Genomic DNA, 24,468 nt, shown 5'->3' with positions numbered 1-24,468 from the left:
TATTTGGAAGATGTAGAACTGACCATCCTCGGTAGGCCGAGATACAGTAAGTACCTTCCAATCCTGTGTCGGTATGTTCGGATTCTGATTCTGCAGAAGTCGCAGTGTATCCTCCGACTTCATCACGCATGGTATCCATACCTTAACTTTTGGTACCGCGGGGATTTGCGCATTATCCACCACCTCAAACCGCGCGTTCGTGCCTTGACTTTGGAGGTTTGGAACGACTTCCTCCAGCCACCGCAAGCTCGCGATGTTGTCGCACGCTATCATCTTCACACCATTATACCATCCCCCCGAATCAAAGGTTGGAAGGGGCTTACTTGGTTGTTCCCGCATCATCTTAAGCATTAAGCTAATAAGCTCCCTTTCCACAGATCTCCACCTTTCAGTAGTCATTTGTCCGAACGGACTGCTACGATCAACCAGCGCCACAGTCAGTGACTGCTTTGCCACATCACTCATCTTCTCGGGAAAAGCAGGAGTCTTAGTGTTATCTCCCTTTGGAACCTCCGAGAACACCGGAGTCTTCGCGTTAACTCCCTTTAGCGCCTCCGAGAAAGCCGGAGTCTTAGCGTTATCTCCCTTTGGCTTATCTCCTACTTCCGTAGTTGGAACTTCCCTCTGACTGGCAGCTTTCGAGGTAGTTGCTACCTCGCTATTGGAACCCATCTGTCTTACAGCTTTGGGCCTACTTGTCTTGTCTATGCGACTGCCCTGCCTCGCGGCTCTAGGACTGGGTCCTTTCTGCCTCTTGAAAGCAGGCTTGTCGCCTTCTGCCGAACGTTGCCTCTTCATTCTGCCATTCGACGCTTCTTCCTCCTCGTACCGGTTGCAGAACCGAGGGTTTCTCGCAGCAAACCTTTTGAACTGCCTTCGACCTACTTCTACCGCTTCATGGGCCCATTCCAAGCGCTCGATCTCCACTTCTGTTGGGTCGACCACTGCTCCCAAGCGTTGTACAATTCTTAGTGCTGCACGGTACTGCGAGAGAGCTCTTTTACTTCCTCTGCTCCGTACCCTTCTCCACTCTTCTACTCCGTTTTCATTTGTGTGCTTCTCCAACACGGAGTTCATTGAATCAGCACTACTCTCGCTCCCCGAGTCCGACGCATCGCTTAATTCGTATTTGTCGTCCCTGGATTGCGACTCAGTCCTCCTCTTTACATCCTCCTTATTACGTTCAGGTAATGAGTTGTTCATCTTGGTCGTACGACCACCTGCCCGACAAGGCGGGCTCAGCGGTCCAGTATTATATACGGGGAAAGAACCGTCCGCCACAGCAGCGCCCCTTACTGCGGTAAGGCCATAAATACTTCCCGAGATGGCCCGGTATCGGGAAGGCTCCGTTCGAATACAGCCGAATTTATCCCCTGGCTGCAAATCGTCCAATAGGCCCGGTCCGCATAACACCCTGGATTAGGGGGGGACCTTCAGCCGTGCATTCACGAATACTGGAGTCGACTTCGCCGGACCCTTCGACATCAAAAGTTACCGCGGTAGAGGGGGTCGACTATCCAAAGGCTATGTCTGCCTTTTCGCGTAATTTCCACACGAGCGATTCATCTGGAGGCCACTACTGACCTCAGCACCCCATCATTTCTTGCGGCTTTTGCCCGTTTTATATCTAGACGCGGATGTCCCAAAAACGTCTACTCCGACAACGGGACAAACTTTGTCGGAGCTTCACGATCCCTATGATCGGAATTCAAAATTTTCATTTCACACGCCCGAGACAATGCTGTCTCGAAGTACAGCCACCAATCACTCACTTGGCATTTCATCCCTGCGGGCGCTCCCCATATGTGAGGGCTGTGCGAGGCTGGAGTGAAAAGCTTCAAAAGCCACTTCAAAAAGATAGCCTCACCACACAAATTCTTCTTCGAGGAATTCCATACACTCTTGTGCCGCATCGAGGCATGCCTGAACTCGCGGCCACTCAGCCCAGCATCCAATGACCCAACGGACCTAGAGCCACTTACCCCAGGTCATTTCTTCACTGGCAGCCATCTACTGGCTCCGCCAGAGCCGGATGCTAGTGAGAGCCCTGCCTCGATGATCAATCGGTGGAAGAAACTCAAAGCCCTCCATCACACATTCTGCTAGCGATGGAAAACCGAATATCTCACCGAGATCCAGAAACGATACAAGTGGAAACATCCACAACCTAATCTAAAACCCGGAGACCTAGTTGTTATCAAAGAGGACAACCTCCAACCCAACGAGTGGAGAATGGGGAGAATCGTCAACACACGCCCAGGCTCTGATAACCGGGTGCGTGTTGCTGACGTTCATACAACCAGGGGACAAATAACTAGACCAATTACGAAATTGGTACTCCTTCCGTCCCGCGACAAGGAGGATTAAATGTAAGGGGCGAAATCCCGCCTTCCAGAACCCCAAAAACCAAAATCCTATTTCCCTCGACTACCTAAAATCAGAGGCCCACGGTTGATGATAGCATAGAAAACCTATTAAGGAACCCGCGTCTTCGTGTCTCTCTATCCCTAAGCCTGCGTTTGTCCCGAGCCATATATTATAATCAACCCCCCGGTCTCGTGATCGTGCGAATCTACCGGAGGGGAATCCTAAAACGTACTACGCGATGGCAATGGGGAAAGGGAGCGCGGGACATAAAGACGCGTTCAACCACGCGCCGTGATGCCCCGCTATCCCTAAGCTTGTGTCTCTCCCGAGGCCCAAATTATAATCAACCCACCGGTCTCGTGATGGTGCGAGTCTACCGGAGGGCGATCCTATATCTAATTTTTTTGTTCTCTACCCCGGTCTCGTGTCGAGTCTACCGGAGGGAATTCTACACCTGACTACTGGTGAGCAATGGGGAAAGGGAGCGAGATGCACGAAGACGCGGGAGAGCTTACCAAAAGCTCGCAAACAAAAAGCATGTTTTTCTATTTTTTTTTTAACATATTAACCAGGAGCCCCCTGAACAGAAAATCCCACACTTCACTCGCTCACCCAGAGCGAGGACAACAGAAAATCCCACAATTCACTCGCTCACCCGGAATGAGGACACCAGAAAATCCCACAATTCACTCGCTCACCCAGAGCGACGACAACAGAAAATCCCACAATTCACTCGCTCCCCCGGAGTGAGGACACCAGAAAATCCCACAATTCACTCGCTCACCCAGAGCGAGGACAACAGAAAATCCCAACTCACTCGTTATCCCGGAACGAGGACACCAGAAAAGCCTGCCGCAGAAGGGCGAACCGATCTGCCACAGAATATAAGGGCCTTTTTATATTTTCAAACTTCCACCAAATCAACCCAAATTCCCTCGCTCCCCCGAGAGAACCATCAGAACCCTAATGCCACAGAACGTAAACGTCCTCGGCCCACAGAATTTAGTTTCCGGATAGCTGATAAGTACGGAACTGTGTAATCGCTTGGAACATTTCTTGCCTTTATGATGAATTTACTAACTATGCCATGATCTATTAGATTGGATAGACATAAGTAATTTTATGAAAAGTACAGACACCTATACCATCCGAAACCTAATTTAACATTCATCACTCCACTCCAATGACGCACTCACGGGTTTTAGTCGAGCTTTGTTTACGGCAGCATATAAATTAAAGAAAGAGAAACACTACAAATATTTATGGTTAGGGAAATCGAGCTTCCTATTAAAAAGAGCAGAAAATGAGAGGGTTATCAACATCAGAACTTTTGAAGACATAAAATTTGTTGTTGATTAGCTATTCTGTAGCTATACTCTTCGTTCTTTTTTTCTTAGATGTTTGTTGACGTTCTGATTGATGATAACCCAATCATCGCTAGCAAAAATTTTTTTTCAAAAAGCGCCCTCAGTAGGTTCTAACGATATAAAAGTTGTGCATCAGAATATACGTAGCCTTAGGCAGAATTTTGATTTATTTTTAAGTCATATCGATGCATTAGGTTGCCTACCAGATATTATATTTTTAACGGAAATTTGGATATATTCTTATGAAGTAAGTGACTACAGCATACCTCATTTCAATTTGTATGCCAATGCGAATGATAGATACAGTGCGGGAGGTGTTGGAGCCTTTGTGCGCGATACTTATGGGTGTACCTCAGTAAGTAAAAATCTTTATAGTGCTGATATGCTACAACTTTCTCTTAATATAAAAGGCGAACAATTTGTTTTCCTAGGGGTATACAGACAACAATCTGTTCCTATTTCTGTATTTATTCAAGAATACTCCAGTTTCGTGCTGTGTGAAGAAACTACAAACTTTTTCATACTGGGTGATTTTAATTTAGACCTTTTGCATCACTGTAATACAACTGGCGATTATTTGGCCTTGATGGCTGGAAATGGTTATACTTCCTATATTAATGAGCCGACGCGCTTAAGTTCGGGTACGTGTATTGATCATATTTTTTGCCGCTTTAATTCCGTACCATATAGATATTGTAATAGTTTTAACATTGATTTGCAAGTAACTGATCACACGATGACGGGTTTGCAAATATTTGGAATTGTTTTCGACAAACCAAAAGCAAATCGCGTTCAGAAATCATATACCAAAGTTAATTTCCCTATGCTGAACCATAAGCTATGTTTCGAAGGTTGGTCGAATGTCCTCGCTGAAAATGACATATCAGTAGCTTTTTACAAATTTTTAGATACCTTAGACGCGCACATTCTCAACTCTTCGTATACTGTGAATAATCGTAAAAAAATGTGAGACTTAAGCCTTGGATTACTCGGGATCTCCTACAGAAAGTAAAGCTCAAAAACCAACTAAGAAAAAAGTGTGCTAAGCATCCTAGTAATAGAAGGCTCCGCACTAGATACAACAAAATATGTAATAGCACCAATAAGGCCATACGACTGACGCTGGAAAACTTCTTTCGAAACAAGTTTAATTCAGCACTTGGCAATATTAGGAAAGAATGGGAAGTTGTCAATAATCTTCTTAATCGAAAGGGTGAAAAAGATAATGAGCGAATAGTATTGCAAGCTGGAAGTCAGTCGATTACGGATGCTGTGGAAGTAGCTAATAAACTTAACACGCACTTTACAACGGTTGGGAACACAATATTAACTAACTGCTATTGTCGGTTTGCGACCCATTTACCATCGGGCCAAGATGCTCGAAATAGCTCCTTTTTTGACCCTATCACAGGTTTCGAAATTATAAGTATTATAAAAACCTTAAAAAACTCTAGTTCATGCGGTGAGGATGGTATTTCCAATTTAATTTTAAAAAAGATATATTTTAATGTGGCTGATATACTGATATACTTATTCAACACCAGCATTACTCAGAGTATTTTTCCCGATGGTTTGAAATGTGCGATTGTAATTCCGATCTTGGAAAAAGGGGATAAAAAAGATGTTAATAATTACAGACCTATTTCACTACTCTCGGCCATATCTAAAGTTTTTAAAAAGGCTGTTAAAACCAGAATTGTTGATTTTCTAAAAAGAGCGAGCTTTTTAGCTCCATTCAGTTTGGCTTTCGTTCTGACCTTTCAACAGAAGACGCTTTGTTGGATTTTTGCACCAACGTCTACAAAGCTCTGGATGAAAAAAGAAGTTGTGCTGGTCTCTTTGTGGACATAACAAAAGCTTTTGATATGGTCGATAGGGGTGTACTATTGGATAAACTATATAGTGCAGGATTCCGCGGTGTTATGCATAAGTGGCTTAAATCGTATCTATCGGGCAGAACACAAAAAGTTAAAGTAGAATGTAGCTACAGTAGCTTACAGCTTGTTAATCTGGGCGTTCCCCAAGGCTCAGTTCTTGGTCCAATATTGTTCTTGGTCTATATTAATTCAATATTTAAGCTTCCATTGAGAGGCAAGACCACTGCCTTTGCAGACGATCTTGCAATTGCGTACAGTACACCGAATAACTTTGAATTAATATGTGACATTAATCATGCTATACATTTGTTACGAACCTGGCTCGCTTCACACAAACTGATTGTAAGTAGTAAAACTATACTTATGTATTTCAGTCATGTTATCAAAGAACAACCAATTTATGATGTCATATTTCACTCCGCAGTGTGCTCTCGCTTTAACATGCACCATATAGCGTGCACTCAAAGTGACGCGATGAGATCTTTTGATTGTAATAGAAACTGTAGTGAGTGCTGCTTCAGGGTTGAAGTTGTTGAGAATTTCAAGTACCTAGGAATTATAATAGACAACCGCTTGAGTTGGTCTGAGCACATTAATGCTCTAAAAAAATACTTTCTATATACCGCTCGTCACTTTTATCGTCTGAAAAAGTTATGTTCAATATCCGCTCTAAAAACAGTTTACTACGGGATATTTCAATCTAAACTGCAATATGGTATCACATGCTGGGGCGGCGCTTCGGTTAATAAGCTGTCAGCAGTGGTAACAATTCAAAAGGGGGTTATAAGGCGAATCTGTAGTGCAAACTATAGGTCTCACTCTATGCTATATTTTAGGAAACTAGATATATTTCCGTGTCGACATCTCTATTTTTACAAAGTTTTAAAAACTTTCTTTATACGGTGTGGCTACCTGGAAAGCTTTCCTTCGGAAGTCTACAACTTACGAAGAAATCTACTTCCGATGGTACAAATTCCGCATACTAGGACGTCGCACTTTAGAAGTTTTTACACATACACATCGTGCAAATTTTTCAACTCCCTTCCTGCCACTGTACAGGTAATAAGAAATGTCAACTTATTTAAAAAAGAAATTAAGCTGTATCTTTTTGGTTATAATCACTTTGAATTAGAAACGATGCTGAGGACGACCCTATAAACCGTACATACCTTAGGAAGCTGCAAATATTTAGTATTGATTCTCTTTCATATCTTTGATGATTCAATTTAATGTATATCTTAAACTCTTTATGAAATTTTTATTTTTGTACACCCCACACAAGTCAATATACCAAAGCTAGGACTGGCATTTAGAACTATGTTAAACTTTAATATAAAAAATGCCATATACTTTTCCTATGCTGCATAGTAATTTGAAATTATTTAATGTAATATTGTAATCTTAGGTTAATAAGTATGCATCTAGAAAATGTTTAATAAAATACAATACAATACAATACGTCAAAATTCGCCAAGGCGATCGATTCGCGTAAAAATGTCGTTAAAACCAATGGAGATGCCATAACGAAATGTACTCATTGAGTCGGTTAAGTTATTCACTCTGTATGCTCGGAACCTACGTCTCTATTTAAGAATGTGTGGAATCGTTTTATATTTGAAATATTTTGGACCTCACGAGGTAGTATCAGGTTAACGGGTTCCAAATATTCTAAATTAAAGTTTTATTCGCAACACTTCAATGGATATTTAAGCGGGAATGAGCCTTCCGAAATATCAGAATAAAGGGGTAAATACTCCTTGTGTAGCAGGCCCGCACAAAAGCTTAACTCTTCTGCCAAAGTCAGTAGTGAATCAATAGCACCGTCCGTCGTCAGAAATATAGCGGACGTGCCAAGGCAGGCGCTCAGGCCCCAAAATTGACAATTCGCAATTGAATCAAAGCAAATCAAGGCATTCAAACCGTGGCAAAAAAGGGGGAAGAAACAACATTCAGCAACCACTACACACTAATATTTACTCACCGTCATATTCTTCCAAAGTCCCCTCGAGACTTGGGGGCGCATCGCGTTTTCCTGGTGATTATGTTGCCGGTTAACATGTCAACCTTAAGTGCGCCAATGATCACCTTTCAACTGCCTTTCCATGACCATTGCCTGTTAGAATTTCTGGAGCCATGTATCACAGTACCTACACGTAAAGACTAAGTTGATATCAATATCTGTTTGTATGTACATAAATACTCAAAGGACATATATTTACTTAACTTAAAATTCTTCAGAAGCAGTTGATTATTATAACTATGAAGTGCTTTTGCAAATTCGTTACGATGCAAATTTTCAATAGGCATGGCGCATAACACACTTGGATCGTCGGCGAGCAAAGTTTGTAACCTTTTCAATGTATCCATTTGCTCTGGTGTATACTTAGAACTCTTGGTGTGCAGCTTAATTTGGAAATGAGGTTCACCACACAGCGTTAAACGCTCGAAAATATATGTGGACAAATAACGTGATATAGATACTGAAAGGTGTGTTGAAAATGCAGTGTTAGTAAAAACTAGTTGACTCGGTGGCTTCTCGCAAATAGCATCGAAGTCTTAAAAATAATTCTTGTTGATGGCGGGAAGAGCTTGGAACGTGGTTATCGTTAGTGAAATTTCCTTCCCATCCACAACACATAACGTCTATTTGATAATGGTTATGGGATCACACCCAAAGATATCTTTCAATTTCTGATGCATTTGCATTATATAAGTATGAGCAAACATGCTGCTATGTAATTCTGCAAATGGACCGCCACGATAGATACGTAGTACATCAAGAGTATCCGTTGCAGTTTTTGGCGGACACTTCTTCATACACAAAATCATGCGTATTATCTAATGCTTTTTCTAAAAAATTCAATGCACAATGTATTTCAAATATGCGCCGTTCCAGAGAAGTAATCTTTGCCATTTCACGTTCGGAGTATGAGCCTCTACAGAAAGGCGCAGATTGATAGAGTTCATCAGTTTTGGGGTAGCCATATAAAATCTTATCTTCTTCGGGAATGTTGCAGACCTTATAACGTCTGCAGAATTCATTTGCTATAGCAATACGTAATTGTTGGTCATATGTAATTTGACGTTGTGTAGGTTTAATCTCATATGCCTGAATATTTGATTCGATAGATTGAATCTGGAAATTCATAAAGAGACGCGCGCATATCTCATGCTGCAGCAGAAAAGCCGTTGGTAAGGAAGATTTGGGAAATAGTGGTAGTATATTGGCACATCCTACATTTTTCAGCATCAATTGTAAAGTCTCGCTCACGTGAAGTGTTTGCTTACGATAACCAATACATATGATATACACCTCTGAATTGCCACGCTTCGAAGTAGCAGGCTTATAGACATACACTGCATCAAAGGCGCAATTAAGCAAGAAGAGTTTACAAACATTTGCCGACTCAAAAAGCGTAAACATTTTCACTACAAAGCAGCCACCTTCCGCCAATATAGTTAAAGCAGCTGTGATATCGGCGAAATGTAGAATTTCCCCAACTTCCTCTTGACAATCTGGGGTATCAGCGCATTCCATAGAACCATCCGCAGTAATGAGGTTAACATCGCTGCCTAAACGTTCTTTGCATTTCGCCTGCATTTGCTCAATATGTGCATGATCAACAATATTGCCAGTAAAATCATCATGCAGTAGCCAATTATCAAAAGTGTGAAACATAAAGCGAGCATCTGTAATCATGCCGCCAGTAGGATTGCCTTCATAATACGGATTGAGCGTAGTGGAAAGCCAACGCCACTGAATCTCTTGCCGCTTATACGTTGAATACGCGATTTATTTCGTTTTGCTTTTAGTAATATGGGAATCCACACCGGGACTTGCAGCAGTTTGGTACAAGGGCCTACGCGGCACCAAACGTTCCATTGAGTAATCCATAACTAAGAGTTGCTGATTTGGTTCGATGTTTAAATTATAAGATTATTTAGTTAAATCTATTTTTTCTAAACAATTACATTGCTTAGAAGCTCCGCTACGAACAATTGGGAAAAAGTTACGAAGTTATGTTTGGGAAACAAAAGTAGTACGCTAGTTAATTTGTTGCATGACGGCGGCGACGCAATTATGTTTAATAGTTATCTGAAATGAAACAAAAAAAAAGAAATTAGAAAATTTATAAAATTATTAAAAGGGAACGATACCGGCATACTTACCCATCACACATTTTTTTCTTCATAAAGAAAATTCATTCAAAAATGTCTGTATACTCATTTCCATGAATGAATGACATTTTTGAATGAACGAACCAAGGTTGCTACGCGATGACATTTGCTTTTGTTTTTTCTTACGTCGTAAACACATTACGCGCGACCCCATGGGATCACAAATCCGATCCGCGGGATCCAACACACTCGAGTGTTAGGACCCGAACAACTTTACTTTTTTCGACAAATGAAAATTTTGGTTTACTTTGACAATGTGGTGCATAAAAACATAATCAGAATCAGCTTTTTTGAAAAAAAAAATGTGAACCACTAGAGAGCGAAATAATTTTCGATTTTATTTGCATTGCTTTCTTTGGTAAAAGGTTAGTGAAATATCAAAATATCAAACATAAACAAAAACATGTCAAACTCCCTAAGCTTTGGGGAACAGTGGTCTCGCTTTCATGATAGAGATTGTTTTTGTGTGTTTTGAAGTTCCGATAAAGTTTCGGCAGTCCTTTTAGCCTGGAACCCAAACAAGTCCTACGTGAGCTAGGTAGGTGCCCGACACACCCTACCAACCACTATGGTTCGGGACACAAAGAAAAAAACCAACTTTGTCCATTCACCGTCCAAAAATTACACTTTATTTGTTCAAAAATATATTTACACACCGACAAGGCAGAGACCGACGTAATCCCGCTTACTGCGAGCTATGCTTTCGCTGGCGATGCAACCCCAGCGAGGAAGCCGAGGGGTATCGCTTCCCGCAGCTGCACTTATAGGGTGCGAAACCCATGTGAAGATTGAGGTGGGCCTTCAATGTGGTAAAGCAGCTGAGCGTGTGCCCACACACCTGGCACACAAATTCCTGGCCGCCCGCGGAGTCTGCGCGCACCCAAAGGACCCCCTCATAAGCCCGATAAAAGCGGGTGTACCACGAGGGTCCCTCGTCATAATACCGCACCTTCAATATTATGCGGTTGTAGTTCCGCGGCACATTCAAGAATGTAACGCGAAGATTGGGACGAAGTTCGAACGATGCCCTGAAACGAAAAGGACAGAAAGTGGTATCATTATATTATGGAAGATGATCCCATAACCAAAAAAAAAAGGACTACAACCCATATACTCACATGTTTTTTCTCCTTGGGTGGAACTTGCCACTTCGCTTTTCACGCTATAAATGCCGGTTATGTGCACAGTCTCAGCGAGTATAACAACACAAATATACAATGCTGCCAGACAAACAACAGCAAATGAGTAAAACCAAAAGCGCTGGTCACATGAACAGCGGTCGACGACAAGCCGAATTTCACAAAACAAAATATGAAAAAAAAAACGTAACTCACTTTCCATAGTGAAGCCTTCTTCTAAACTCCAACTTAGCTTAAGACTGTCTCCTAAACTCCGAAGAAATAACTTTCGAAGGAGACCTTTCAAGTTATTAGCCTAAACTTAACTGCGGAAAAGCTGGTTGGAGATTATGATACAATTTTCAAGATTAATAAAAATAACTAAAGGAAAGTTCAGAAACTTTTATGAAATAATAATTCAACCACATGAACTTTATGAGAAAAACCCACAAACGAAATGAAACATTTCAGAATTCACGTCGCGTCAGAACTCAAACGGGAATGTCCTCAAACACTTTCGCGACATGACCATTAGGTATCGCTACGCTGCCAAATTGGCAGCACCGCACAGCTGTCTCACTCCAATGAATTGAAGAGTTATCAGCTGACAGCTCTACAAATTGCCACACTCGATGGTATAGGCTCTTCCCGCCAGGGTTGTGTTGAAATCAACAAACACCCCACAATTTGGGTTTCTCACACAACATGGCCCAAATCAACACAAAGAATGTTCCACGGCAGCGCATAAAGGCCTCTTAAATTCATCGTAAAGAATTAAATGCATAATTTCGTCGGCCTCTACGCTCCGCTTAAACTCGCTTTACTCATCTCTTTTAACATACGTTTTGTAATAAAACACCTCCGTTTCACCCAACCAACCTCACCGTCACTCGCCCTGGCACCTCAAAAGATGCCACACCTCCTCCAACAAAACAGGCAGTCACCCCGAGAGCGACACGATACATTAGACGCTGGAACGGAGACCTCGGCCTCTTCGTCCAGCCCAGAAAAACCTCAATACCCTCGAGTCTGGAACGGAGACCTCTGCCTCTTCGTCCAACAAAAAAAAACAAAAAACGCAAATCTGGAACGGAGACGTCGGCCTCTCCATCCGGAACAAAAACAACCCAAAGAATAACAAAAAATGGTGCCATTCTGCAACGGAGACCTTGGCCTCTTCGTCCAGCCTTACTGGCCATCGACTATACATATATTACGTTCTGAATTTCTATATTTAAGAATTATGTATAATTCAATGTCAAGAAATATTCACTTATATCTGTTCATAACCGCTAATTTTTTCATCTTAGCTCAGGTGGCATGCTAAGCAATTCGGAAAGGGTTCCCTGCCATTTTGCGTCGCAGACGAACTCCTCATTTAGATTAAGTTTAGCTTGTAAGTCTTATATTCACTTTTCTCGTTTCAGCGGAGGTCATTGGCAGAAAACGATGTTGCGTATCGCAAGGGGGCCGGCATGTTTAGGCAGGATGCCTAACTTTTCCGCATCTGATTGCGATCCCCCCAATGCAACTCTGCAAATCGATACTCGCTCTTCGACTTAATTTACAACCACCCACACCATCACCCTCATGCATGTACATGCACGTGTATGTGTGCTTTTTTGTCAGCACCCATGCATATGCATGTCGAGGTTGATGTGTGGGTGCCTTTCCCCTCCAAAACGGAGGATTTTTCGGGTCAACGGTTGTAGCTTGCAATGCAACCGGTCCCTTGGATTCTAACAGCCATCCTGTTCGCATCTGCCGCCAGCGACCTCTGCCGTAATTGTTTGCGTTTATTCAGGTAATATTGTAACCTTTGCTATTTTCACATTTACCCAATAAATCATATCTATTATAACGAGAAATCTCGTATTCTCTTATTTTATTCCAACCCGCTTATTCCCACTGAGATCGACCCCGGTGCGCCCACCTACCTCCAGGAGCAAACGCACCCCGGCCGAACACTGACAAAATTTGCTCTTCTGCACGTTTATCGTCAGACCTGTGTCGGCCAAACACTTTGCCACTTCCGGCAGCAACTTCAGGTGGTCCTCAAAATTCGTACTGCATACCATCAGGTCGTCCAGGTAGACGAAGACATTCTCCCGCAGACGCGAAGGGATTGCCTTGTCCATCAGCCTAATCATAGTCTGCGATCCATTGCACAGACCAAAAGGCATTAGCTTCAAGTGGTACAGAGGCCTCCCCGGAATCGCGAATGCTGTTTTTTCCATGGAGGACTCCGTCAATTTCATCTGCAAGAACGCGTCCTTCAGATCAATGCTACTAATAAAGTGCGTATCAATCAGTCTGCTCAATAAGCCGTTAATATGAGGCAGCGGGTATGAGTCTGTTGGGGGTGCTGGTTTATCCAAATGAAAGTATACGTACGTTTGTGTTCTAATCTATATTATATTTAATTACCAATATATGAAAAGTTATAAAGTTTGCTTTACACGTGCGATCGGATCTAAGATCAAAAGAAAAAAGGAAAGATGGAAATGTCATTGTCAGCGATCTTACATAAGTATCGGATCCCTGTGTCATCGATAACGTTGAAATCGACCAGTGTTTCGGTTTGAACGAATGAAAGACAATTTGTTCTTGGCTATCTGCCAGTCACCACAATACCCCCCGGCTAGTTATTCGACTAACGATACCGAAGAGGAATTCGGACCTGACGTCCTGATGATGAATATTTTACCGCCACTGCGTCTTTTGCGTTGGACGTCGCGGGCTCAGCCTGTGGACCTTGTACTGTGGGCGTCGTATCCTCGATATCGCTATCGTTAAAAATATATGCCGCTTTTAATCGATCAATAGAGATTTTTGCTTCTCTTTGTCGGATTCGTATTACAAAGTATTTTTCGTTTTTCGATATAACCTCGTACGGTCCTTCGTAGTTTGGCTCCAATGGTTCGCGAACGCGATCCATTCGTGCGAAAACATATTTACAATCTTTTAGCGCTGGTTGTACATAAGCTGAGACTTCTCCGTGTCGAACTGGTTTTGTTGTTGGCAAATCCCTCATTGCTTTTCTTAAAACTTCGATGCATTCTGCTTCTGTAAGTTGATTTTTTCTCTCGTGTAGGAACTCCCTTGGTATTCGTAACTGTGTATCATAAAGCATTTCTGCGGGGCTCGCGCCGATGTCTGTCTTCACGGAAGTACGCATTCCAAGAAGGATGAGAGGTAAAGCAAAGCTCCAGTTCCTGGTACGGCAACACTTGATTGACGATTTAAGTGTGCGGTGCCAGCGTTCAATAAGCCCGTTCGACTGGGGGTGATATGGTGTAGTACGGAAATGTTGTACGCCCAGGATTCTCGTTAATGATTTAAATACCTCTGATTCGAACTGGCGCCCTAAGTCGGTGGAAATCTTCTGTGGTATGCCATACACTGATATCCAACCACTAATCAGCGCATTAGCTACGCTCTCTGCTGTTATGTCAACTAGAGGTACGGCCACAGGCCATCTCGAAAACCTGTCTATACACGTAAGACAGTAGCGGAAACCGTTGGAAGTTGGTAGTGGTCCAATGATGTCAATATTAATGTGCTGAAATCTATCATCCACGTTCGCGTAACTTCCTAGTGGTGACTTCGTGTGTCGTTGTATCTTCGCTCTCTGACACGGAATACATCCGCGAACAATTTTAGCAACTTGGACGGCCATTCGAGGCCAAACGTATCGCTCCGCTACTAACCTCTGCGTTGTTTTTATCCCAGGGTGAGACAAATTGTGTAGCTTATGAACCACCTTTACCCGAAAGCTGTTTGGTACGTAAGGTCGCACTCTTCCGTTGGAGACGTCGCAGAAAATTTTTTCTTGTGAGCCTGGAAGTGAGACTTTTTTTAACGAAATTGAACTATTCTCACCTGAACTGAGGAGGTCTTTGAGTTCTTGGTCGTTCGCTTGCGCTACCGCCATAGCATCAAAATCGATGGCATCGCTCTGTATTGTGCTAATTCTGGAGAGCATATCGGCTATGTTATTGTCACGTCCAGGTAAGTGACGAATATCTGTAGTGAATTGACTAATTATATCAAGTTAACGTGCTCTTCGTGGGGGTACCTTGTCGCTGCTTTGACGGAACGCGAAAATGAGCGGTTTATGGTCGGTACACAATGTAAATTCCCTTCCTTCGAGAGCATATTTGAAATGGAGTACGCCGCGGTGAGCTCCCTATCGTACGCACTATATTTTCTCTGCGCCGCTGTCAGCTTCTTTGAATAGAAACCCAAAGATTGAACTTGCCCATCCACAATTTGATGCAGCACCGCTCCTACCGCGTCGTCTGAAGCGTCTACTGTCAAGGTCAGTTTGGAATTCGGTGCCATATAGCTAATTAATGTTGCATTCGCCAAGTCATCTTTACACGCGTTGAAGGCTACCTTGGCCTCCGTTGACCAAGTAATAGTAGTATTGTCATTTTTTCGATTGCCAATGATGAGGCGCTGAAGGATGTCCTGGTTCTTCGTCGCATGTGGAATAAAGGATCGATAAAAATTAATCATGCTTAGGAATTTCTTCAACTCCTTGGCTACGGTTGGCAATTTAAAATTGCGTACTGCTTCAACTTTGTCATCGGGTGGTCTTATACCCTCTGCATTTATCGTGTGGCCTAGAAACTTAAGCTCTCTCATTCCGAATTTGCATTTGCCGAGTGCAATTGCTAAGTTACTTTGACGAAGGCGTTCGAACACTATTCGCAGGTGCTTTTCGTGCTCTTCTTCAGACTCCGAAGCCACTAAAATATCATCGATGTATGCGAAGGTAAAGTCGAGTCCCTTTAGTACCTGGTGGATATGTCGCTGGATTGTCTGTGCAGCGTTTCTCAGACCGAATGTCATAAAAACAAACTCAAATATCCCAAATGGTGTGGCTATAGCCATTTTGGGAATATTGCATGATTCTATGGGTATTTGGTGATAGGCCTTCTGGAGGTCGATTGCCGAAAAAATCTTTTTGTTATGTAAAATGCTCGTAACGTCGTGTAGATATGGAATTGGGTACCTATCAGGCACCGTGATAGAGTTTAGTGCTCGATAGTCCCCACACGGCCTCCATGTCCCGTCTTGCTTTCGAACGAGGTGTAGAGGGCTCACCCAGTTGCTTTTTGACGGCCGACAAATACCCTTTTGCAGCAGGTATTCGAACTCCTTTTTCGTTTCACGCAGCTTGTCTGGCGCTAACCTCCTTGGCCTTGCAAACACAGGTGCACTTATCGTTGTGATGTGGTGTGTCACATCTAAATTGACAGGTTTCTTGTTTACGTTGATCGTGGCGATGTCTTGATACTCACGCAGTAATTTTGCGTATTTTCCATGGACGTCATAAACAAGGATCTGTGATACGTTTGCTTGCGTGAAAGTACCTTTCGTTTCTAAAAGCGTATGCCTATTTAGGAGCATACCTCGCTTACTATCTACGAGAAGATCGTAGTGCCTTAAAAAATCGGAACCTATTATGGGAGAACTGACATCGGCTAGAATAAACGTCCATAAAAAATCACGCCTTAAGCCAAGAGATAGCCGCAGTCGCTTTTCGCCATATGTTTTTATGGGTGATCCGTTTGCGGCGTAGAGGTTCGTCGAGCTTACATTTTTGAATGTCTTAGCGTTTCGTGCGGGCAACACCGACACATCTGCGCCGGTGTCAACTAAAAATTTCGTTTTTGTATTGGCGTCATGAACAAGTATGCGAGCAATTCGTTGGGTATTTTCAGATCTGCTCACCTGATCCGAAATTTGTATTAGTTTTTTGGCTTTGATTGTTCATACGTGCAGGGTGTCCGCCATTTACGAGCATTTTCTCCATGTACTTGATGATCCCAGCAGTATTCTTCCTTTGTCCGTTTAGGTGTGTCTGCACGGCTACGACGTCGTGACGAGATTGAACGTGACCGCTTACGATGGTTGCCTTTTTGCATTAATTTTTCGAACTTCATTTCGAGGCGCTCGATACGTTTACCTATTTGGGAATCCGATGGATCTCCGGTACTACGCGCACCAACGACTGCCATTTGTTGGAAATCGCCTACTTCCAATATTTTATCGGCCAGCTTTGCAAGCTCTGGCAGTTTAGCATCTGATGCCTGCAAAATGGCTCTTGCCTGCGCCGGCAGCCGCTGTAGCCAAAGTGATTTCAGAAATTCGCTATCAACTTTGCCCTTCGCAAGGCTGCTTAATTCGTTGTAAAGTTGCGTCGGTCGCTTATATCCTAAGTATATTTCCGAAAGCAGCTTTTGAGTTTTCTTTTGTTCGCTCTCGCAGTAGCGTTCTATAATACGTGTTTTAAGGTTATGATATTTGCCAGTCTCAGGTGGACTTAAAATGGCGTCGGAAATTTGCGCTAGAACGTTTGACTCTATAGCGGCGACTACAGTGTTAAATTTAGAAATGTCGGTGGACACTCCAGATACGCTGAATTGCGCTTCGACCTGCGCAAACCAAATCTCTTGTTGCTCAGGCCAGAATGGTGGAACCTTCACCGAAACTTTATTAATGATCGTTCTATCATCTGGTGGTGCTGCGGCAGCTGCGTCTGCCTGCCCGTTGACCATTTCGTTTTGCAACGTCGGGGTCACCAATTGTTGGGGGTGCTGGTTTATCCAAATGAAAGTATATATGAAAAGTTATAAAGTTTGCTTTGCACGTGCGATCGGATCTAAGATCAAAAGAAAAAAGGAAAGATGGAAATGTCATTGTCAGCGATCTTACATAAGTATCGGATCCCTGTGTCATCGATAACGTTGAAATCGACCAGTGTTTCGGTTTGAACGAATGAAAGACAATTTGTTCTTGGCTATCTGCCAGTCACCACAAGTCCTTCTTAGTTACCGCGTTGACCTTTCTGGAATCTATACACAATCTAACTTTACCTGGTTTCCAGACCAGTACCACAGGACTACACCACGGAGAGTTCAATTCTTCTATAAATCCCAATTCGAGTAGCCTGTCTATCTCGCTGAAAGCTTCGGCTTGCCTTGGTGGTGAAAGAGGGAAATGTTTTCTTTTTATAGGAGCCGCATCAGCAGTGTCAATGTGATGATCCACTAACTTTGTTTGCCCCAGACCTAGCTTTTCGAATGAAGGAAATGTCTCTATGATCTTTTGTAACTCTCTTCTCCGGGTTGGTGACAGATCATGGAGATTAAGTTCTTCGTCCTTTTCATTGCTACCTTTATGCACTCTATACTTGGGAATATTTCGGGAGCTAGCGCAAATGCTCTCCAAAAATCAACCCCGAAATAGGCTTCTTGGAGAAATGAACGAACAAGATAAAAACGAATAACCTTTGTGGTATAATATGATAACCGAAGTCGTTATCTTTTAGAAATTCTTCACAATTCTTCCCCAAGATGGAGACGTTGGCTTCCGAGTCCAACAACCCCACAACAAAAATATTTTTGCTTTTAGCTCTAACGAGAGGCCTTTCATCCTCCGTAAGCATTAACGTGGTGGTTTTCAGCAATCTACGCTCCTGTACTCTCCGGTGATATCTTTTCCTGCACCGCAAAATATTTTCTGATACCGTTTGATTTTCAAAAATGGCATGCCTTACTCGCTCGTACCTATGTTCCCTTTCTTCTAGATTAAGTGGAAAATGCGTCTGACAAGCGGGATCCCTATGCTGGCGTTGCGGATGAAGACGTTTGACTATCGGATTCAGAACTATTGGAATTATCCGTACTGTCAGGGAAAGTTACTATTACCTTTGGTTATTCCTTCGCCAGGGTACTACTACTCCTCGGAAACTCATCACAACCATGTAACCCTGTACCTGCGAGAGACCCACCCTCTGGGTCAGCGCACGGGACGACGCCTCGAGCACTGGCTGGTATGGGGGCTATGACACCGAACGAGGTTCACCCGCCTTCTCGCTCGGTTACTGGTTTCCTGCCTGCGATGATCTCTAGGGTATTTTGGAGTAAGAACTCCCTTATACCCACATTTAAAACAAAACGGATTCCTAATGAGTTCCTCACAGTAAATATAAGAATGCCCCATATCCTGACATACTCCAACGCTTCTGTCTGTGGGTCCGCTTCGCAGTCCTCGCCTTCCATCCTCATGTCCGGTGTTATCGTACGGGCCTCGTTCACGTGGCGTCCCGGGTACGTGGTTCCCAATAACTTGCTTTCCTTCAGCACTTGTTCTCCTCTGCGTGCTACATCGCGTAGATCATGGAGGGTTCTCACTTCCGCGTTGAAGAACATCAGCTTAAGGCTACTGTTGACGTTCCTTTTTATGATGTCAATCAGTAAGACCTCTGACATTGGTTCCCTTAAGCGCGCATTCAAGGAGACTATGTCCGTGTGAAACACGTCATAGCACTCACTTAGCTTCTGCTTACGCATGGATATCTCCATCATGATCTCGTGGTCACTTTTTAGAGTACCGAACTATCTCTAGCGCAAAAATGCATATGTCGCGTTTGGGTTTTGTTTCGTAAACAACCAATACCACTCTTCGGCCCGCGCAGAAAGCAATAGGTGGAAGCTAGCCATTATTTGGTCGTCAGAACATTGTGTACGCTCATACAGGATGTTTAGCTTAAACAGAAAATCCGTCACGCTTCCAGTACCGCCAAACGATATTTTCCACTACTGGAGTTTTATTACTATGTTGCTCGGAGGAGGGTTCATTGGGGTTACAACTGCTGGAAGGGGGTTACGTTCCGTTCTAATCGCGTTCCGGTTGAAATTCTTGGATTGTTGAGCAGACTCGAGAGCGACGTTGAGCTGGTTCATGTTGTTTCGAATCGTCCCCATTTCCCTCCGCATTTTTTCCTGCGAGGTCCGGAAAAGCTGGTGTAACACTTCCACCCACTCTCCACGTGGAGCTTCGGCAGGGATCCCTGGGGCGTGCGCTCTATCGCTTGCAGCTTCTCCAAAATTTCCATGGATTAGTGGTAAAGCACCAGCTCCGTCCAAGGCATATGTCGACACATTGGTCACTAGCCCCGAGATATCATGCGCGTTTATCAGGGGCGCGTTCAGGTTGCTGGTGCTTCCCGGTCTATCCACTTCTTCGGCCTGGTCATTTAGGTCCGAGCTTGCATTCGTCCGCGCGGGACCTCCATCTCGGCCACGTACTGGGGTATGCACCACCAGGAGACGCTTAGCTTTCGAAAAAGCCCCCCTATCATTGCTACCCCGGTACAGGTTTCCTCTAAAATTTCCAGCACTCCCGGACAGAGTATTCCGGCCTATTTGCCCAAACGACTGGTCCTGCGACATTATAATCAGGAAAAAAAACTTGCAGATTGTTAAACTTGGTATCGGTATTTAAAAAAAAACTTCTATTTAAAGCAAAACGTAAGACAGTTAGGGGTTAAGGAAAAAAGTCAGAATTCACCCCCTTCGCCATATATTATAGACGACGATTGGTTTAAATAAAAAAAAAATATATATATATATATATATATAAACTTTTCGCGAAAGTTCAATTTAGTATTAATTCGATAATCGTATCGAATAATAAAAAAATTCAAAAAGCTGGAAAGAAAGTGGTTATTGAAATATACGTGTTATATAATCAATAAAAAAAAACAGTATAGGTTTCGCAAAAATACTTGTGTATTTAGATGCAATGGGAATGCTGACATCCCATCATTAGAAGACACTGGCATAAAGGCAAAAAAATATTTTTTTGGTACAAAAGAAAATTTAACACAAACCCACTCATACCTGTCCCTAGTGCTCCCAACCGCAAAGCAAGATGGTCTTAGGGGCCCACCTCTGGGACTGGTTGGGGCCACTAGGGTCAGCTCCAGACACACACAGTTTGGTCCCAGCACACCCAGCCGCAACGCAGGGGCGGTCTCCAGGGGATCACCCCTGGGACTGATTGGGGGTGTTGGGGCCTTCTGTCCATTCAACCTAGACACCCTCCTGCCTCCGCCGCAATGGGTGGAGCGGCTTCAATGGCCGCTCCCCAGACTGGTGGTACAGGAAAGGGTGCCGCTTTGAATCCCAGCTCAACCCGTCACAATCCAGGTGGTATTCTGTGCTGCCACCTGAGACGTGGGATGAGCTGGGGTCCTTACAAGACACACACACGCCATTCATACTAACAACACAAATTCGGTAAAAAAAAATTATTAAGTTTAAACACAAAAAAAAATTAAAACCCAACTAGCGGACACATATTTTAAACCAGAGCCGACTAACAGACAACATCCGGAAAAACTAAACCCCAAATAAAAAAAACCAAGTGCGTTCAGCACTGTCTCTCCGGGTGAAATGCAAAATCCGGAGGACACGACGTTGAGTCTCGTGGAACCCTCCGCTACTGCCCCCGATGACCACTCCGACAACCTTATCCGTCCAACCATCCCACCGCAACACAGGTAGCTGCTCCTGCGGCTGCTCACCTCTGATTGGTGGGATGGTCAACTTGACAAGTTGACCCGGAAAGACCCTCGCGGCCAGCGCCTCAGGTGCCACGTTGGGCGCCATCTGTTATGGTTTCGCATCTACAATGGATCAGAAAGGAAGGCAGTCGGCATGATTTTGTGGTGCACAGTGGAGAGTCATGTCGGCTGGGCTGGATTCTTGCCAAACTTGCTGTCCTGCGCCATAAACAGAAAAAAAGGTCATATCATGCCTTTAAAATAACCGTCAAAAAGCGCATAACTCATTCAAACTAAAACAACATCCGGCCGAACCGGGTGTCACGGACAGACCGTTAAATTCAATTCAAAATTCAAACTTAAAAAAAAACTAGCGTAAAAAAAAATTACCGAACCGAACATGACCGGTTGCTAACGCTGAAAATCAAAATGACAAAAAAGAAAGGCTGAAAATAAAAATAAAAATAAAAAGGCCGAATATACACAGGGGACGCCGCGGGTGTTGTTGCGACGCCCGGTGCTTATCCCACCCTCAAAAACCATGGCCACCGACGCACCTATATTTCGGTGGCCCCTTACCTGAAATACCTAAGTGCCTTCTAAATAATCGGAGACATCAGCATTCCCCTTTTAATAACAAGTTTATTCAATTCATTTCAAAAAAATCAGCGAAAATATATTTATAATTATTAATCAATATCAGGTAAACCTCTAAGATCAAAACTAACTAACGGTCAATCTTACGAAATTAAGATCAAAAGAGAAAGAACTTGTTTCATCATCGATAGTTGATTCGGTTCTATATCTTCCTCACGTCTTTATAGGTGAGAAAAAGGACTTAATAAGAAAAAAAAAAATTGTGTCTAAGGAAAAAGGTTAATAATAAAAAGACAGGTGTAACCCACGAAAATTGTTTAATCTGTTTTGATATTGATTTTGTAAGACAATATTCCTTACAAACGTTCTGGTATAAACCTTGAATAATTGCCACGATTACGTGTATATACGACAGTAAATGCAATATAACTAAGCCTATACTAAGGCTTATAAAAATATATGATAAGGGAAACCAAAGGCAAAAAGAAAATTTCCAATTTATGTATTCCCAAATATGTAGTAAGGTATATTTATTATTTTCTAACTCTATCCTATCCTACCTTTGTTCCTTTTATTTTATCTTACTCTATTGTAGTTTAATGGGTTTTTGAATATTTGGTTAAATTTTATCGCATTTTATTGTATCTTATTTGTATTATCACTGTTTATAATCTTTATTATTTTACTAATTTTGGTTTTTTTATTTTAATTTTATTATAGTTGATTTTATTATAACTTAATCTGCATATATATGGTTTTTGTACATTTAGTTTAACTTTATTGTATTATATTTTTATTTACTGTTATATAGTTTAATAGTAATTTAATTCCATATATTTTCCTCTCCCTCCCTTTACTACCTTCAATCTAGGTAAAGTTTTATTCCTATTTTTTCTGTTATATAACTGAAATAAGTTTCATTCATGTTTTGGATATGAATGCTTCGAATTATTTCATTTCGATAACGAGCAATTATAATAAATATATAATTTTTCAAGGTTCGAATCGAGCTCAAGGCCAGAACAATAATTTTTTCTAATGATAATTATTGTTATTTTTTAATTTTTCTAAATTTGCTATGGCAGGTTGTCTGAAAAATTGTCTACTTACTATTCCAAAAACAAAAATACAATTTTTCAAATTTAGAAAAATTAAAAAATAACAATAATTATCATTAGAAAAAAAATTATTGTTCTGGCCTTGAGCTCGATTCGAACATTGAATGATTTATCAATAGGCCGATAAAAACAAAAACAATATATAATTTTTCGTTTGATTTATTTGGTGCTACAATATTTTTAAATTGATTATGGGCCTCTTTTTTTTTGTGTGTTCATTCAAATTGAGTCTATATGCATTTGTGGGACAAACTTATGTACCTATAATAATCATACAGAATTAATGTTTTAGCATATTTAAACTAAACATGTTATTATTACAAAGGCCTATTTAAGCATTTGTTGGATATATTTCATAATGTCTTGTATAATATTTTGTGGGCTTAAGCGAAGTTGTTAATATTTGCCATAGATTTAGTTACTATTAATTAAGTAGAAATTTGAGTTTCATAATTGAATGGCTGGCAAAAAAAAAAAAACTAGGTTTATGTTAAAAGTGAATAAAACCGAACCATGTAACCTGACACCGATATAAATTCACTTTATGTCGCTGGTTATTAATTCGTTTTTGTCTTAAGCTTACAAAATATTACCAATTACGTAACAATTTATAGGCCAAAGTAGCACAAAACAATTACTTTCCAATGGGTGTTAACTTTGTAAATATATAAGTATATAGGAAAAGTGTTACACTTATAATACGAAGGAAAACTGGCCAACGTCATGATTTCCTTAAAATATATACAACTTCAGTACAAAAATATTATTTAAACCTCTGCTAAAAAGTTAATGCAAAAACTTGTTTGAATGTATGTTCAGAAAAAAGCGCTAATAGAACATTCCATGCGCGCGAAAGGTCTTACAATTTAATTTATGCCATTTGCAAGTTCGAAATGGCTTTCAAAAGTTCGAGCTTCCGAGACTAGGTTCGTACATTCCAGATTTTGCACTCTAATGTAAGCAAGGGTTCAAGTAATTTTAAACTTTCTAATAGTATAATTCCTTTCTCTTTTGAAGGCTTATTGCCGCATTATGTAAAATATAGAAAAATAATAACAAAAGTTATAATATTCTTAAATGGTCCGTATCACGGAACGAACTCACCCCTTGTTGTTGTTCTTATAGCTGGTGGTGCAGGAGGCCGTTCAGATGGGCCTTTGCCTTATGATATCACTGCCGGTGCTGCAGGAGGCCGTTTGAGGGGTCTCTGCCTTTTAGTTGTCACTGCCGATGCTGCAGGAGGCCGTTTGGGTGGGCCTCTGCCTTATGATGTCACTGCCGATGCTGCAGGAGGCCGTTTGGGTGGGCCTCTGCCTTATGATGTCACTACCGATGCTGCAGGTGGCCTTTAAGGTGGGCCTTTGCCTTATGATGTCACTGCCAGTGCTGCAGGAGGCCTTTTAGGTGGGCCTCTGCCTTATGATGTCACTGCCAATGCTGCAGGAGGCCCTTTAGGTGGTCCTCTGCCTTTTAGTTGTCACT

General features: G+C 42.2%; 1 pseudogene; it reads right to left on the bottom strand.

The window, feature by feature from the left end:
• Positions 1-7,771: 7,771 nt before the first annotated feature.
• LOC137235376 (cap-specific mRNA (nucleoside-2'-O-)-methyltransferase 2-like) lies at positions 7,772-9,395 on the bottom strand (annotated as a pseudogene).
• Positions 9,396-24,468: the final 15,073 nt, after the last annotated feature.

This window comes from Eurosta solidaginis, chromosome X (assembly GCF_040869045.1).
Source record: "Eurosta solidaginis isolate ZX-2024a chromosome X, ASM4086904v1, whole genome shotgun sequence".
Taxonomy (NCBI): Eukaryota; Metazoa; Arthropoda; class Insecta; order Diptera; family Tephritidae; genus Eurosta; species Eurosta solidaginis.
Note: the sequence above shows the minus strand (reverse complement) of the source record. Positions and strands in the feature narration are given on the sequence as shown.